Here is a 16,928-nt window from a genome sequence, read left to right as displayed (position 1 = left end):
AATAATTTTAGAAAGAACATATTTTCGCGTCTCAAATCTTGTCAAATATAATTAAGTCAAATTAGAATAATATTTTGAATCCTTGTTCATGTTTTAATATACTTTTTTTTTGTAATGGTATTCATATGTGTCTTACAAATAAATAATCGCGTGCAAAAATATTTTCTTACACGTGGTCAGCTCTGGTGAAAAACGCAGTAAAACATTAACAACATTTGTGTACAGTCTATCACACGTCACGACCCTTTACATGGTCACTAAACGCCAGTAATAGCGGCTAATTTACAATATCTTCGCGTAGATGATGTACACAACCGCGTTTTGCCGCGTTTACCTCATTAGTCAACTGGCAATTTCGACACTTTTTGGTAAATTCGTGTTTGTTTTCCTCAAAGTGATGACTAAGCAGCCGAAATAATTGTCATAGTTAATTTAATTATTCAACAATTCATACACAAAGACCACAATGGTAAAAATGTAGGTAGGTACGTCAAATATGTGTTTTTCTATTGTATTTGGTACAGTCTGTCAATCAAATTAAGGAAATAAATGAGACTGCGTCTCCTGTTGGCAACACTTGAGTGTTTATCAACCAATCTTGACCATTTGGGGTTGCAATGGCAAAAAAATGAAGTTATTTTCATCACTTTATGGACAAACTGTTAGTATGTAAGAATAGAATACACAGCGAATTTCCATTGCAATTCAGCGTGAGAATGCTACTAACGTCGCCTTAGATAACGGGCCTTAGATATTTTTAATTTGTAAGGTTATTTTAATTTAATTTTTATTTATTTAAAATTGTTACCATGTGAACTAATATATATATATATACTTTGTACTCGTACTTATTTACCTAACCTTCTAATGTTGTTTTTATATGTCATCCGAACCCTGGGGAAGTACCCACTCATCTAAAATAACACATTTTATTTTCCGCATAATTAAGGTTAATAATATTACCATACCATTTTTAAGTTCTACAAATTGATAGTAGTATACCGGTACTAGTTACTTCCCTCAAACATCTATCAAAAAATATCAAGCATTAAGTTTTTGGTATTAGGTACAATTTAAAGTTTCAAGGAGTAGCTAAGAAAATTATAACGCAACTTTTAATCGATGAAATAGTAATGTGAATCAATCTGCACTATCGCGGCAGGTTAGGTGAACCTAGTTAGTGTCTATACATCTGCCTATTGACAGCCCGAAGGCCATTGGTCTTGCCAACGAGCGCGCACAACGCAAAACCACTCATGTTACTTTTAAAGTACAAAAATATCTCGCTAAGTTCGTCAACCCAAAAAACTTGTTAAACACACGAAAATAGACTCAAAACAAACAAGTTTAACCGCCAATAAGGGTGGTTTTCCCGCGCATACGCGTCTACGAAGCGACGTTAGCGCTTCACATAAGCGAATTTGCAATCGCACTCCACAATGCACCGACTCGCGGCAACGTCACTCGACTCAATCAAGTTCATAGATTATGATTGGCGTGCTGCAGACTGACTATCATTATGAGACAAGCAAATTCAAGAACAACTTACCTAAAGTATTCGCAGTATTTGTCCATAAGCACTTTATAAAACGTCTGTATACACGTATCTAACTCTGTCTTTATAATAACTTAGTCTATATAACTTTGCACTATATCATCACAAAATTCCATTAGTTTGTACGCGAAAGGCACTATGTCTAAATCACAAAATTGAGCAAAGTGAAAGATAAAAATTGTTTCACTTTATAAGGTCATCGAACGGCCGACTTCGGTCGCGTTCGAAAATGGAACGTTTCGAATGTCCACGCGAACTTCGGAATACGAATTCGGCGGGTTTTGTCTCGTTTTCGGTTTCCATTCGGCAAATTTCGAGTGCGAAAGAGTTGCGAATAGTACGCGAGGCGCGTGCGGACGCCGCTCGCGCGCAACTGAGAATTGTCGTAGGTTAAGTTTGGAAAAAACACCGCTAGCTCAATTTTCCGCGATGTGATCCCGCCACTGTTTCACCACTCCAAAATGCGCCACAACTTCGCCCATCGTCACTGAGTTTTTTCCAAAAATCCCGCTATTGTTTTGACAGCACCGTGATCACAGCCAACTGTGGGAGCGGGAATATAGGACACAGTAGGTGGCGCCACTTCACTAGAAAACGTGATAGCAGGAGCTTGTACGAAAAAAATAACACCGTTAACCAAATAAACTTGCAACGCGCGTAAACACAACGAATTTACTGAATGCCACTTTTCATTATATTATTTCGCTATGCACCGGTCGACGTCACAGAAATAGCGGACGCGGGGAGGCATAGTCATCTCTTTCCCACTTGCAGTCCTCACGTAGAAGTTTTCACATCGAAATTAGAACATTCGGAATTCGAATTTGAACTGTCATGTTTTTCAGGTTTTAATTTGGGCCGTTGTCTGTGGTTTTTAGGTTAGTTTTGGCGCGCGGTGCATAGATCGTGCATGCGAGCACGGAACTGCAATTGCACTGAAGCTAGATGACATTCACAGAGGCTTAAACTCAAGTTCAGACGGATGCGGCGTCAATAAACTGGCCGGTAACGTGTACGATGTCATTTCATATCAGTTGCTTTACTACTGGCTGGAGACAAAATTGAATTAATTTCGTAAACAATGGAATTACGCATTCGAAAACATTTTGGCGGTAAATAATAATGATTCATAGGTTTTATCAAAATGTTAAAAATGAACGTGTTGCTTATTGTAATAAAAATGCATGAATAAACTTTTAATATATTATTTAGATCAGTAAACTAGATTTCTGTTACTAATTTATTGCTGACAAGTAGATTCCGTAACTTACAGTAACAGAAATGATTCAACTTCGCTCTCGACTCAATAATACGCTAATATCAAACAACAATTATATTTTACTACCTAACATGTGTGTTAGGTAGTAAAATATAATATACTACTGCTTTTTACATTTTTAAAAGTTTGGTACCTAGTTGTTTCTGAAAACAGCAAAATGGTGTCATCACATCTCTGCATGTTGCGTTCGGGATTGTGAAGCCGCGAAGCCCGGGTCGGAGTAAAAAAAACCTTAAAATTTTGAAGATTCGGCGTAATTATACAACCGGCGCCTGCCTGATGTCAACCCTCCTTGGGAATGTTATTGTTGCTTATCAGCTTCCTAGGGTATGATAACTTAGTGGCGAAATCCATGGGTGGATATGGAATAGTCCTATTCTAGGGCGGAACCACACTCCACTAACTGGACTAGCTTATGCCACGGTAAAATTTTAAACCAATCAGTTTATTGTGTCTATGCTAAGCAGTGGACGTTTGGCATAAACCCCTCTGAAGTAATTGCACAATAATTACCGAAATCAGCCGGTTATCTGGCGGATATCAATCAGAGACGTCACTGAAACATACTGGCTAACATGTAACTAATATACTATAGTACTATCGTAAATAATACAGGGTGACTATTTATATAATTTAATTTAGAATATGACGTGAAAAAGTGCCTATGAAGGCCTAATTTCTGAATAAATGTTTTTATTTTGATATATTGGCAATATTTTGTTCACATGCTCATTCCACGATTCTGAACAACTTTTGGTATTGGGGTAACTGCGAAATCGCGAAAAAAATCTCCTGTTCTATACAAAATTAAATATCTACTTAAGTTGTGGAAAATGTATGGATGAGCTAATTTATTTCTCGCGATTTCATTAACATGGAGTGAGCATGTATAGATAAAATTACGCCTACTCGTATGTATGATCACATAGAGGTAACATAATTTCTTTAGTTATGAGCATTTCTCGATTTTCCCGTATAGTGATTGCTATATGAATAACCAATGACTAAACTACAAAATTACTATCGGTTTGGGATCTCTCCAAAATCAGAAGTGGGATGTCAATAGATTTGTCTCTTTCCTTGATTTTGAAACTAATTTGGGTACGAGTATCTCATTCGTGTCCCATTTTTATCAATTGTAATCTTGTTTTCCTTTCTTGATGACCTCGGTGGCGCAGTGGTAAAGTGCTTGCCTCTGAACCGATGAGGTCCCAGTCCCGATGGAAAATGATCTTTTTCTGATTGGCCCGGATCTTGGGTGTTTATCTATATATGTATTTGTTATAAAATATAGTATCGTTTAGTTAGTATCCCATAACACAAGTCTTGAACTTACTTTGGGGCTAGCTCAATCTGTGTGATTTGTCCTGATATATTTATTTATTTATTATATATTTCGATTGAATTAGGATGCAATCAGAAGTGACAGTGGTGGGATGTCGAAAGAGCTGGTTCTTACTTACAGCTTCGTGCAAACCCTTACCATGGTTAGATTATATCGATCTCAACAATTTTCTTGATCTTACTTCAATCTGAAGCTTTTGCTTCTGAGTATCCTATAAATAGTATCAAAGACTAATAAATATAATAATCTCCACTTCTTAAAACGTGTCATCTGTAGGTAACAAAAGTAAATGAACAATCGATGTCATTGTCAACGAAAACGCCAGTTTGCTCTGAAAGCGAAACCGGATGAAACTGGCCCGCGTCGGCTAGCGCCGGAGAAAACCGGATGGAAGCGGATCGGCATCAGCTCGCGATGCAATGACAGTTAATTTTCGTGCCGTTTCAGCAGTTTTGTAACTGAATAACTACTAGTTTATATAAATCTTGTCTTATTTACGATGTAGTTCCCATTTATATTATTTATTTACATACAGATATGTACAGTTTATTCCACACAGTAAGGATATGTTTTCTTTTTTTTTAATGTTTGATGGATCTATGTGTTAATATGATGAAGTAGGTTGAGTACACTGGTACTACTGAAAACCTCTGTACTCCTCACTAAACTGTATGAGACAAATACGTATTATTATTTTTTCAATCTAACTATAAGTAATAAGTGTAAGTAGTACAACTAAAAAAACTTGAAGTACCTATATCTATTTTAGTAGATATATACTGAATTAAGTATTTTTCGAAATCAATTAAACAGCAACCAGTCCTAATGTGACAGACATTTTTAGTTTTCATTTCGACAAAAATAATCGCGATCTAAATGCTCATGCAAGCCAACCATTATTATTCCATTCCATATTCAAATTCCTACCAAATTCGAACGATTCAAGCATTCAAATCTGGAATTCGAAAAACAAATCAACGTTTCTTTAAAATCGAATTAATTTTGAAATATGTATCACATTGCACATGCAACCTGAACATTCGTTATTTAAATTCAATTCAAAGACATGGAAACGTTCCGTTTTTAAATCAAATTCGTACACTCATTTCGATTCAGTGAAAGTGATGTTGTTTATTTTTTTTTGTAAACGAGTCCTGCCAAATGCATTGCACATTCGGCCTCGGATCGGTGCAGCCAGTGTCATTGACCTGAGATTCGGGCGTCGTCGCCGTATGTACTTACATTACGTTGGGTTGGGAAAGGTCAGGTTTGTGTACGTATCCGTCGATGTGTGTGTGTGAGCTTTTACTTTCGATGTGTATTTAATTTTAGTGATGAATTGGATAGTTCTTTTTTGTGGAAAAATTATGAATTCGCATTCTTTCTTTCGCTGTCCAAATTTCATGAAAATATTCAACCTCGTTGACCGACACCAGCGCGAATGGAAAATGAATAAGGTAAAAAATAATAATAAAACTTTGACCCAATTCATAAACCGCCATTACAGGAAAAATGATAATTTGATTACATATACATATATATTTTGTGTGAAATGGATAAATATTTTTCAAAAATTTGCCCTTACTTGCTTTGGATAGTTCAAAATTCTCTAACGTTAAAATATAACAAGGATTTAAATAGCGAAATTACAAAAAAAGTACGATATAAAATATGTTACAATAATTAGACAACGGAAAAATAAAATAGTAGTAATATATAAAGCTTAAACGAGAAATCTCGTTGGACTAAATTTACGAATATGATTGCGGCTTTGCACGAGTCCCACGACCCATAACCGTCGGGCGAGGACGATAAACAAAAAGAAATGACCCCACAGACACTCCAAATCTGTGAATGACCCACACTACATACTAATCAAGGACAAGAACACAGAAAATGGCATAGACACCCAGAACCGAAGACAAAATATTGTCTTTTTTTTCTGTCGACCATAGAGATTAATTGTCTGTATTTTCGATACTTTGTCCTACCTGTCCGCTTGTCTATGAAAAATGTAGACATTGCATGTCTGTGGTCTAACCATTCCAACATGGTTTTAGTAGATATGATAGATAGTTAAGGTATTTGAGTATTTAATACAATTAGTACAATAATTAATATGCACTCAAAAGTTACCTCCAAAAACAAGGTCATTAATAAACAGTGTTTTAATTTTATTTTTCTAATAAATATTCATCATCATCATATCGAGTGTGTTATTGCTAACACCGGATTTTAGATTTTAGATTTTCAGATTTTATTCAAGTCGCCTAAAGGCATCTAACATGACTTTTCCGACTACCTACCCCACCATATGGTAGCAGGTAGTCGGTAGTCTTTAGTGTGTACTACACACTAAGAGAAGTAAACGGTACACCAGTGTGCAGGTTTAATAAATGTTTTAATAAATTTATGATAATACATTAGTTTATATAATTTTAAAGTGTACTTATTCCTTTTTTTTGTTTTAGGTTATTATATTTTTTAATATCAAATGTCATTTAAACTGATGACACTGAGTGATGCTAAAACGTGAAGACTCCACGTATATTATTATTATTGGCGACCTCGGTGGCGCAGTGGTAAAGTTCTTGCCACTGAACCGAGAGGTCCCGGGTTCGATCCCCGGTCGGGTCATGATGGAAAATGATATTTTTCTGATTGGCCCGGGATGTTTATCTATATATGTATATGTTATAAAATATAGTATCGTTGAGTTAGTATCACATAACACAAGTCTCGAACTTACTTTTAGGCTAGCTCAATCTGTGTCATTTGTCCTAATATGTTTATTTATTTTATTTATTATTTGTATCTCTCAAGAGTTTCACCGTGTTCCCATGCAAGCCCGGTCCTTTGAGGCTTGCATGGGAACACGGGTCCAATATGTAGAGGCCTTGTGAGATGTTTGATATAAAATGGTACCTATGGGACACCACGCACCAGCACACCACGGATGTGAACTTGCGAACAATTTTTAGAAAGTGCAGGACTATTAGATTGTAATGTATACTACAACGAAGCGGTGGTAGTGTTGTGATTAAGACGCCCGCCTGTGGATCGAAAGGTCCCAGGTTCGAATCCTACTTGTGCCACATGAGTTTGTATACCAATCTGACTCATGTATAGTAATTTTCATCGACCACCACTTGCTTCCGGTGAAGGAAAACATCGCGAGGAAACCTGCACACTGGTTGATTCTTATTAACTTGTGAAATAGAAAAGGCAATGGCAAACCACTCCATTAATAATGCCAAGAAAGTTGTTGTGTGTGTTTTTCATTCCACGTAATAACCATGACCCTCAGCCATGAGGAATACGACTATGAAGAGATTACAACGTATTTAACGTAAAGTAAACGTAAGGGGCTATTGGGTTGAATAGGCTTGTGTATGTGTATCCAGGTCTATGAGACACAACTATGTCCCCTGCCTGGCCAATGTATAAACACGGATAAAATTATTATTAGGAATGAATATAATATAATATAAATGAAAATCCTATATATCATTTGACTTTGACCCCCTCATAATTATGTGATTATCGAAGTCAAATTCGATTATAGTTTCTGTATTAGAGATCAATTTAAAAAAGTTAAGTTAAAATTTAGTGATTTTTTTTTATGTGCATGCTGTGTTCACATCAAGAAGACTTGTCACTTTTGTATGTTTATTTTCAGCTATCATCTGAAGCTTGTGTAAAAAATATTGTCCCTACAATAAAATTATAGTCGATTTTTCTTTGACTGATTGTTACTTTTCGATAATATTTGTTTTATCCTTACATACCTATTATAAAGCAAAGTCCTTTGCCGCGTTTGTCTGTCAGTTCGCGATACACTAAAAAAATGCTGTATCGATTTTAATGCTGTTTTCACCAATAGACAGTGTGATTCCTGAGGAAAGTTTAGGTGTTTTAGTTATTACGCTTTCACCCGAGCGAAGCTGGAACGGGCCAGTTTATTTATAACTAGATGTTGCCAGGGGCTTCGCTCCCGTGGGAATTTCGAGATAAAATATATCCCATAGCAATCTTGGGTAAGTACCTATCTAATGGTGAAAGAATTTTTGAAATCGGTTCGGCAGTTTCTGAGATTACCCGCCTCAAACAAACTCACAAACGCTTAGGTACCTCAGTATAGATTGCTTGAGTAATAAGATATTTCTCACGTTAGCTTTATGCAAATTAATACATGTATAGCTCAAGTTCTAGAAAGATCTCAGATCCAAGGAAAGATGCTAAAACAAGTTTAGCACCTTAGTCTGGATCTGTTGTTCCCTCGATCTCCATATCGTGAAATTATCATGTCTTTAATTAATTAGGCCAGTGAGATCATTGAGACATATTTTTCACACTTGTAACAGAATTGACGCCCAGATAAGATTCGCGTCATAATAATGCGTTGTTATCCAAGGTAATGCAATGCAAGCAAATGTTTGCGGTATGCCGTTCAGCGCAGCAATTCAAATGGCAGCGATTCCAACACCATTCTATATTTAGGTGAATTGGTGCGCTGAATGGGTATAGGCGCCGCAATTCGTAATTGTATACATACTTTAAGATTATTGTAACACTTTGTTGGCGAATAAATAATATTAATATCTCAAATATTCAAGACTGGAAAGAAAACTTGTAACACTTTCAAATTTTCAAATTTGGGTAAGCCAATGACTTGACACACAGACAGACAAAGAAGTGATCCTACAAAGATTCAGTTACTTTTGAAACACATAACCCTAAAAACCGGAATAATAATACTTACCTGTAAAATCAAAAAACAGTCTCTGAGAGTGTCGTTTCGAAGTCCAAAGTTCACATCGAGTATCACACGGCTTAAACACTTTTGTCACTGACATCCTCAAATACAGATCCTAAGGCCGATCAAGGGAACGGGCTGGAAAAATCGCCGAAACACGTCTAATTGACTGCCATGTACAATGTAGGTAGTTTAAAACATGTATACAATGTCATTATTATTATAAAACACGAGTGTGATAAGAATATATGATAAAAACTACCAAATTGCATTGGTATCATGTCACTGACCATTTAGCGAAAAGTACTTTGGGAAGGTCATGGTTCATGCTGTCTCTTTCACTGCTCTCTAGTGCATCTTCCCTCTCGCTCTGACTGCGTGTGCACAGGTGCTGTTTCGTTCGAAATTTAATGCATGTAATCAAACAAGTTGTTCAATTAAAATAGCTCAGTTTAAACGCAGACTGTAGCTATCGGGTTACTGTTGTGAATTAATTTTTGATATTATATAATTCACGTTTTATAATTAAGTACAGAAATAACTCAATAATATGGTTTTTGGCATACGCGTAATATATAATTATTAAATATATAAAACAAACATATAAAACAAAGTCCTCTACCGCGTCTGTCTGTCTGTTCGCGATAAACTCTGCACGGATTTTCATGCGATTTTCACCAAGAAATAGATTCCTGAGGAAGGTTTAGGAATATAATTTATTATGTTTTCGGACCGGCAGTAAAGTATAAATAATAATGCACAAATTTTCATTTTGATATGTTACGTTACTAAGTTATGTATATGTTAATGAAGAGGATAAATATACAAAATATATTGTTACATTCCCAAAAATTTATTGAGGAAGTAACAAACAAAATTTTCCTCGAAGTTTGTTTACGTTTCGTTTCGGCAATGAATCAATGTGATATCAAACGTTAATTGGTTTTTATTCCATGTATTTGTTAGTTATGTGTGTGTATGCGCATATCACAAACATTTGGCATGGTGCAGTACTCATTGTAAATTCGGCATTATTTATTAATCTATGTATAAACCTTTATCTTTTTTGTTCTCATGTAAGTGGATTTATTGTAATCTTTTATGGGAAAAAATTCTTTAAACCTAATCGAATTTTAAACATTTTCATTATCATCAAGGCAATGGCCAAAGGCCAGATTTTTCAGAAAATGTACCTTGTGAACCATAGGTTGGAAATACTGAAGTATATTATATATTAAAACCAATAAAAATTCAAATAAAATTAATAAAATATAAAAAATCCAACGTATTTTCCTTTATCGTCGAAAATCACCCTAATTCAAGCGATAACATTAGCATTTTTTGAAGAATAAAATAAAGAATACAATAATCTTAAATTATATCTGTTTATTAAAAAAAATATATTTAGTATTTTATCATAATCAAGAGAAAACCTATAAAACAATTAGCTCAATAGTGTAACAACGCCCAGCCAGCCTGTCAGCAAAAAGACGAAATATTTAACATATGAAAAATAACGTTATTGTGTCCGCTTGCTAAAAGCGTTCAATCATCTCCAATCGAAAAAAAGATACGAACACTTTAGTACGTAGAGTGGGGTATTTTTATTTGTGCTTTTTATCATTTACTTTACAGAAATAACAACGTTATCTTTTTTATCATTCGGATTAGTTTATATTACAAGAAATCATGTTACTGACACACCGTCAAATTTATATTAAATTGTTATCAATAAGTAATCTACACCAGTTGTATATCAATCGCGCGTGGCAATTAAAATCTGATATTTTTTTATTTTAATATATAATATATTATCAAATCATATAATTTTTTTCAATGTCTGTCTATTGTAATGTTTTTTTTATTAATTGACAATACTGAACGACCCAAACTTTACGAAGAAGCTTGTATCGCGTATCAGATGAAACTGGCACAACACCCAAAACCGCAGACAAGTGGGAATCGAATCCAGGACCAGGTGGAGGTGATGTCCAAAAAGCTACAGAGGAGGTTTTAAATTTTACAAATTAACATTTTACAAGTGAAGTTCGAAACCTTAACTCTGCGCTAAAATGTTTGCGGCTGCATTCGGCTACACTATAACTAGACGTTATCAGTGAATCAGGTTTAACGAATATTTTGCAGTTAGTTATCTAAGTTCAGCGACCGATAACTGTCTATATCTCACAAATGAACAGATAAATATTTTCGTTGGTTTTTGCGCAGACTAAATTATCTTTGCGAATATCATCACAACACAAGATATGATTAGTTGCAAGTATATGTTTAGATGCAAATTAAAATCATATAATTTATTCAGAAACTAGATTGTCACAGGCAATTTTTCACGTCATATTCTAAATTAAATAATACAAAGCTACAAACTACTAGCTGCAAGCATTTCGGAACGACCATTCAGCAGTGTCGTCGAAATGCATAAGAAATGTCTAAAGAAACTCATTTAAACATTGTTGGTCCCTATCCTACCAGAAGGGCTTACCATTTTTTTCATAGCTAGGTCTATACAATTAGATATTTTACAATACTCTTGACTTTAGCAACTACCCTAACATTCAATATCTATTAATTCTTGTGACAAATAATTTATTAAGTACCACACGCCTGCCTGTTAAAAACCAATCTAGTCACTATATCTAGATGTCCAAGTGCAAAATTTCAGGCTCGCCGAAAAGTCCGCGCACGCAATGTCAAAAGTGCGTTGACCTCAGAACATCTGGGTCAACACAAATGGCTTTATGGATAATTTGTATACCGCTTTTGATAAATTAAATGGGCGTTCGTCACAGCTAGGTAAATAAGCGTAAATATTTCGTGGGTTTTTGGTTTTGTACATTTCTATACTTTATTAGCGAGTGAGTTTCATTACTTATATATTTTCATTACTTAATACCTTACTAGGTGTCAGATGGGTGTAGGGGTAGGGAGGGGAAGACCGTGAAAGAGATGATTTCCTACGGGGGTGACAGCATACCGCACTCAATAGAGATTTTTGGAAGAAGGAAGGGGCGGGCTTTGCCTAGCAGTGGGACTCAACCACAGGCTAGGAGAAAAACAAGCTGAGTCCTAGGGTTTTGCTCATGTGGGAATGTTGGGATATGACGATATTAAAGAACCTTCATCTTCTACGTCCAACACTTCTACCACTTTATTTGGTGTCAGATGTACACTCCTCGTACATTGTACCAGAGGTGCCTACTCCAGGTTGTCTGAAGATTGACCCGCACGTTGCCTCTGCTAGATTTAAACCCTGGATCGCGTAAAATCGATTAATTGTGAGAACGCAAAATCTCATACATAGAAAATCCTTTTTCTAATTCTATTCTATATTCGTATAGTTCTAAACAGTAGCGCAAACATAAAAACTTAAAAGTTTCGGTAAAAACATAAAAAGTATTGTGTAACAGTATTGTGACGAAAATTCACAAAATATGGCGTGTCGCTCACAACAAGCCGTCATTGAGCGGGTCAGTGCCGCCAGATAGCGCCGAAGGTTTGCGCCGAACGTCGCATCTAGGTCGGTACAGGGTGCAAAAAAAATAATTAATTAAAATGTCGCATAGATGGGCGTACGCCCAGTTTCTTATCAAAAAGTCGTTTCTTATCAAATATTAGACGTAAACCCTTCTCAAACTAGATGGACGTATATCTTATAGATAAAGACTTAATTATTACACGCAAAAAAGTCCACCAGCCCCTAATCGCGCTAATAACTTCGAAGAGGAACTTGTAACCAAAATGGCAAATATATATTTTTTTTATTTGAGACACATTCAAATTACATTTAAATTACATACATAGTCCAGAGTTATTAGTAAAGTCTTATGTACTAATGTTAGTAATAATGGACACATTATTATTAAAACTAGAATGGAGACCCATCCACCCTGTCAGCAATGACATTGAGAAGGCACGGTGACGCGGTGGGGGGGGGGGGGTGAGAACAGTGGATTTTCGACAAACACCCAGTGTTGCCATCGAACAGGAAACAGCGCTCTTTTTTAATTTCTTAACTCTTTAACTTTATTGACTTACTTTATGAGATTTAACCAATCTCGCTAATAACTTCAGCTGCATCATAAGATGCAGCTGAAGTTATTAGCGAGATTGGTGGGCCTAAAATGCAATACTTGGAAGGCCCTAGACAAGAGAATCAATAATAACTACTGGTCGTCACGATCCTAAACTAAAAGGATACGACTATGATGAGTGAATAAAATTTTTGACCATGTACTTTATTGTGTAAGTACACATTGTTATATTACTGATCATCGTAGGGATCATTATCAATTAGTAATGTGTTTGAAAGTACTCCGAGATAATATCGATGCCACTGAACTTCATAATGAGTTATGTCTGTTGTATGTACCTAATAGAAGCCTTTTACAACGCAAATGACGAAAACTGTTCGCAACACCTCATATACGTACTGTATCCCATGCACAGTCTCCGCTGTGCCGCATGCCAGCGGATCTCAACGCATTCCTGAGCCAGGAACCTGAGTGTGATGTGTTCGTAGATGGATGGAGGACGCTTGTCAGGAATTGTTTGCAGTTTTGTGAGATTGACGAATGTGAGTCAACGTGTTTAGAATGATAATACTGTGTTTCTCTAAGAAATTTTTGTAAGTGCCTATTTTTTCTTACTAAATACTTTAAAAGGATACATATTGTGTACCGTTGTATTTAGCTAAATAATACTGATAGAACTTATTTTCGCATAATAGTTAGTTTTTTCGAGATGAAAAGTAACCTGTGTCCTTCTCCTAGTCTTCTTCTACGGAAAGATCTCAAGAAGATAAACTAGGTACTACTATACAGCGGTAACAAAGTTACCTTGCCATTTATAATAGTAAGTAATTGGAATTGAACATGATTGTTGATTTGTTATACTGACCTTACTGTCAGTTGGTGAGGTCGAACTTTGATCATTCCAGAACCGAATAATTTCAAATGCTAATGTGTATCTGTGCTTAGTCCATAAATCCCTTGATAGAGAATCCACAATACGTCACAGCTTCTTATAGAGCATGTTGTTGATAACACCTGGATAACACCAGATTTTATTCGAGTCGCCTTCTGACATGACTTTTACAGCTACCAGCTGCCATCTATTGGCAATAGTAAACTAAATAGTCGACCAGTGTGTAATGCCAGCTCCACACTGTCGCCGGACTCGGACACACGCCGACGCGAATGCGTGAACATTCCGTAGTTTGTGCTTTTATTTACCGCAATGAAAAATCAGCGAATAATGCTGAATCCAGCAAAGTTTGGCGAACTGTTTGGATCCGGCATAAAATTCGTCGCGATGTTTTCCTTCACTGGACGTGGTAGCCTGTTGGAGGCGACATGGTCGGACATTTGTTGCCTACATAATCTGTGGTAATATTAAGTCATTCATAATAGGTACATAATATTTCACATTATAGGTATTTTTCATTTCCATAGATAACTTCTAGAAATGGTGGCCCAATAACTGTGAACCGAAAGGTCTACTCGTGCCACTCGAACTCACGTGAGTTTGTATACCAATCTGACTCAAGTATAGAAATTTTCATCGACCACTACTTGCTTCCGATGAATGAAAACATCGATAGCAAACCTGAAGTCTGATTGATAATCATCTAAAACGGAGAAGGGAGTGCCAAACCACTCCATTAATATTGCCAAGAAAGTCGTGTGTATTTCGTTCCACTCAAGGAACACGACCCTCAACCATGAGGAATGTGATTACGAAATGCAGCTTACGAACTGACGAACAGACACGACATTCGTTTTTTATCTTCACCTGTAAAAGTTCTTGAAGGTAGGTAGTCCAAGAAACTGACCCTCAGGTCCAGACCAAACAATAACAAAACCTATATTGCTGACGTTACAATATATGCAGTTGTAAATATACGAAACGATGCATCATCAAAACAAGGTTCATTGACCCCCGTCTGAATCATGTCTACATTTGAAATTTGTATCGCTGTGTCCTTTCCTCGCTCGTCTTATCAATATACAGCTATCCCTGTCGCAGTGTTATAAAGACTTCTTAGATTTGAGAATTTATCTTCGAATGCTATCTTTTTGCTTTTTGACCGATTACGATAAGGTGAATTGCAAAATGTGGGTATGTCTGTTCTGTAAATTAACAAAATTCTTGCAACATGTTGGTAAAGTGTATGCTCTGTGATAAAAATATGTTTATTTTAAAAATAAAACCAAAGCCAAGCACGAGTCGGACTCGCGCACGAAGAGTTCCTTATTTATTATCTATAGAAATGTCAAAAAATCTCGTTTGTTATAATACCTAGTTGTATGGAATATGGGAAATATTTTTATTTTATTCTGTTTTTTAATAACTTGTTATTATCACGCCAACAGAAATGTAATATCTGTGAAAGTTTTAACTGACTATGTCGGTTCTTGAGATACGCAGAATGTTGACAGACGGACAGACAGACGGACGGACAGCAGAATCTTAGTAATGGGTTCGTGTATACGGAACAGTAAAAAATTGAGTTTCTCAAATCATCGCGATATTTTTACATTCCTTTTTAAAGATATTATAGCAATGTCGTGCACTTAACCGACATTTATTTCAACTAGTTGGCACAAAATTGCAAATGCCGTTTGAAATTTTATCATCAAATAAATATGATTTTTCGTCGTAAAACAATAATTAGTGATAAAATAAATTATTGTAATGGTCTATTCGGCGGTACGTCCGGTCATTGCACTGCTTGATAACGACACGTATTTTTCAATGGTACTTCGTTCCAATAAATAAAATTAGGTAGGTACCTATATAATAAATTCCTTGAAATATGATGTAGGTATTTTATTTTATCTAAAGGTACGGTTTTCATAGTTTTCAAAGGGTTAGTTTTAGTTTAAAGGACGTGAATGTGAAGGATTTGTCACCGAATTAGGCTTCCATACTCATATCATATCACTTCGTATTTTGACAATGATGGTCAAAGTCAAAGCGTATTCAGAAATTAGAATTTCAGAGACGCTTTATTTATTTAATATAAATAGTTTTTCTCAAAAAGCTACAAACTACCTAATGGCTTTTTAGAACGTTTAGACGAGACTTGTGTGGATGAATGTAGAAAAAAAGCACACTTTTTAAACCAACCGTTACCTACGGAATAGTTGCTTTTATTTGTCAATGTTTAGCAGTCCGAATGTTCAAGGAAAGGTTTTGAGAAAAAATAACCTAAGATTAAGTAATCAACAACACCAAAGGTCAAACTGACATTCTTCTTTAAAGAACTTCAAATTTTGTCAATTTTACATTCATAAACTAGGGTAGGTAGGTACTTAAATTACTTCTTTGCATGGATTTAGTACGTACTTCGTACAACGGAGTACCTACCTACTGATTCCATGCTTCTATGCCAGATATATGCCATCTAGCTATAACGCAACTGAAACATAAATTCAAAACAAATCCGAACAGCTGTTTCAATTTAAAACAAAGGTTAAACTTGCCTCGTTCGAAATCCGAACACCGGCGAAAGTATGCAAAACAGACATGATCCCCAAAATTCGGGCGAGCGCCAAAACCGTCGCGCCATTCCAAGGTCATGTTGAGGCAGGTCAGTGGCGTGACGTCACTGGCGCCCTCCAAAACCTGGGGTCGTCGACCGCGCTGCCATCGCGGAAACTGTGTTGTGCGCGTTCGGAATTCGAATTGGGGCCTTTTGTACCTGTGTGCGTGTCGTGCGATTCGGCGTAAAGTCTCTCCCTGTGTGCGTCGCGTCGTCCTGTCATTATAATCGTTTTACTCTTTTGTTTTGTGCCTGTACGCGTGCAATTTGGGGTTTCTTTTTAACTCTTTATTGCAAAGAAAACAATGCGAATGCAGCCATAACAGCTTTTTGTATTTCCGCGTGTCACGTTACCTTGACCGGAGTATTTTTTTACGTCTGTCTGGTTTGGGTTCTGTGTCAACACTTCCGCGACAATAATTTATGAATTTT

General features: G+C 36.1%; 1 protein-coding gene across 2 annotated transcripts in view; it reads right to left on the bottom strand.

The window, feature by feature from the left end:
* The window catches only part of Eip93F (Ecdysone-induced protein 93F), a 154,323-nt gene extending 151,833 nt beyond the window's left edge, over positions 1–2,490 (bottom strand). For both annotated transcript variants that reach the window (XM_053763914.1, XM_053763916.1), the window contains exon 1: positions 1,550–2,490. The gene's annotated coding sequence lies outside the window, so the exon portion shown is untranslated. The remainder of the gene's footprint in view (positions 1–1,549) is intronic.
* Positions 2,491–16,928: the final 14,438 nt, after the last annotated feature.

The sequence above is a fragment of the Plodia interpunctella genome, chromosome 24 (assembly GCF_027563975.2).
Source record: "Plodia interpunctella isolate USDA-ARS_2022_Savannah chromosome 24, ilPloInte3.2, whole genome shotgun sequence".
Taxonomy (NCBI): Eukaryota; Metazoa; Arthropoda; class Insecta; order Lepidoptera; family Pyralidae; genus Plodia; species Plodia interpunctella.
This window is presented reverse-complemented; position numbering and strand designations above follow the sequence as displayed.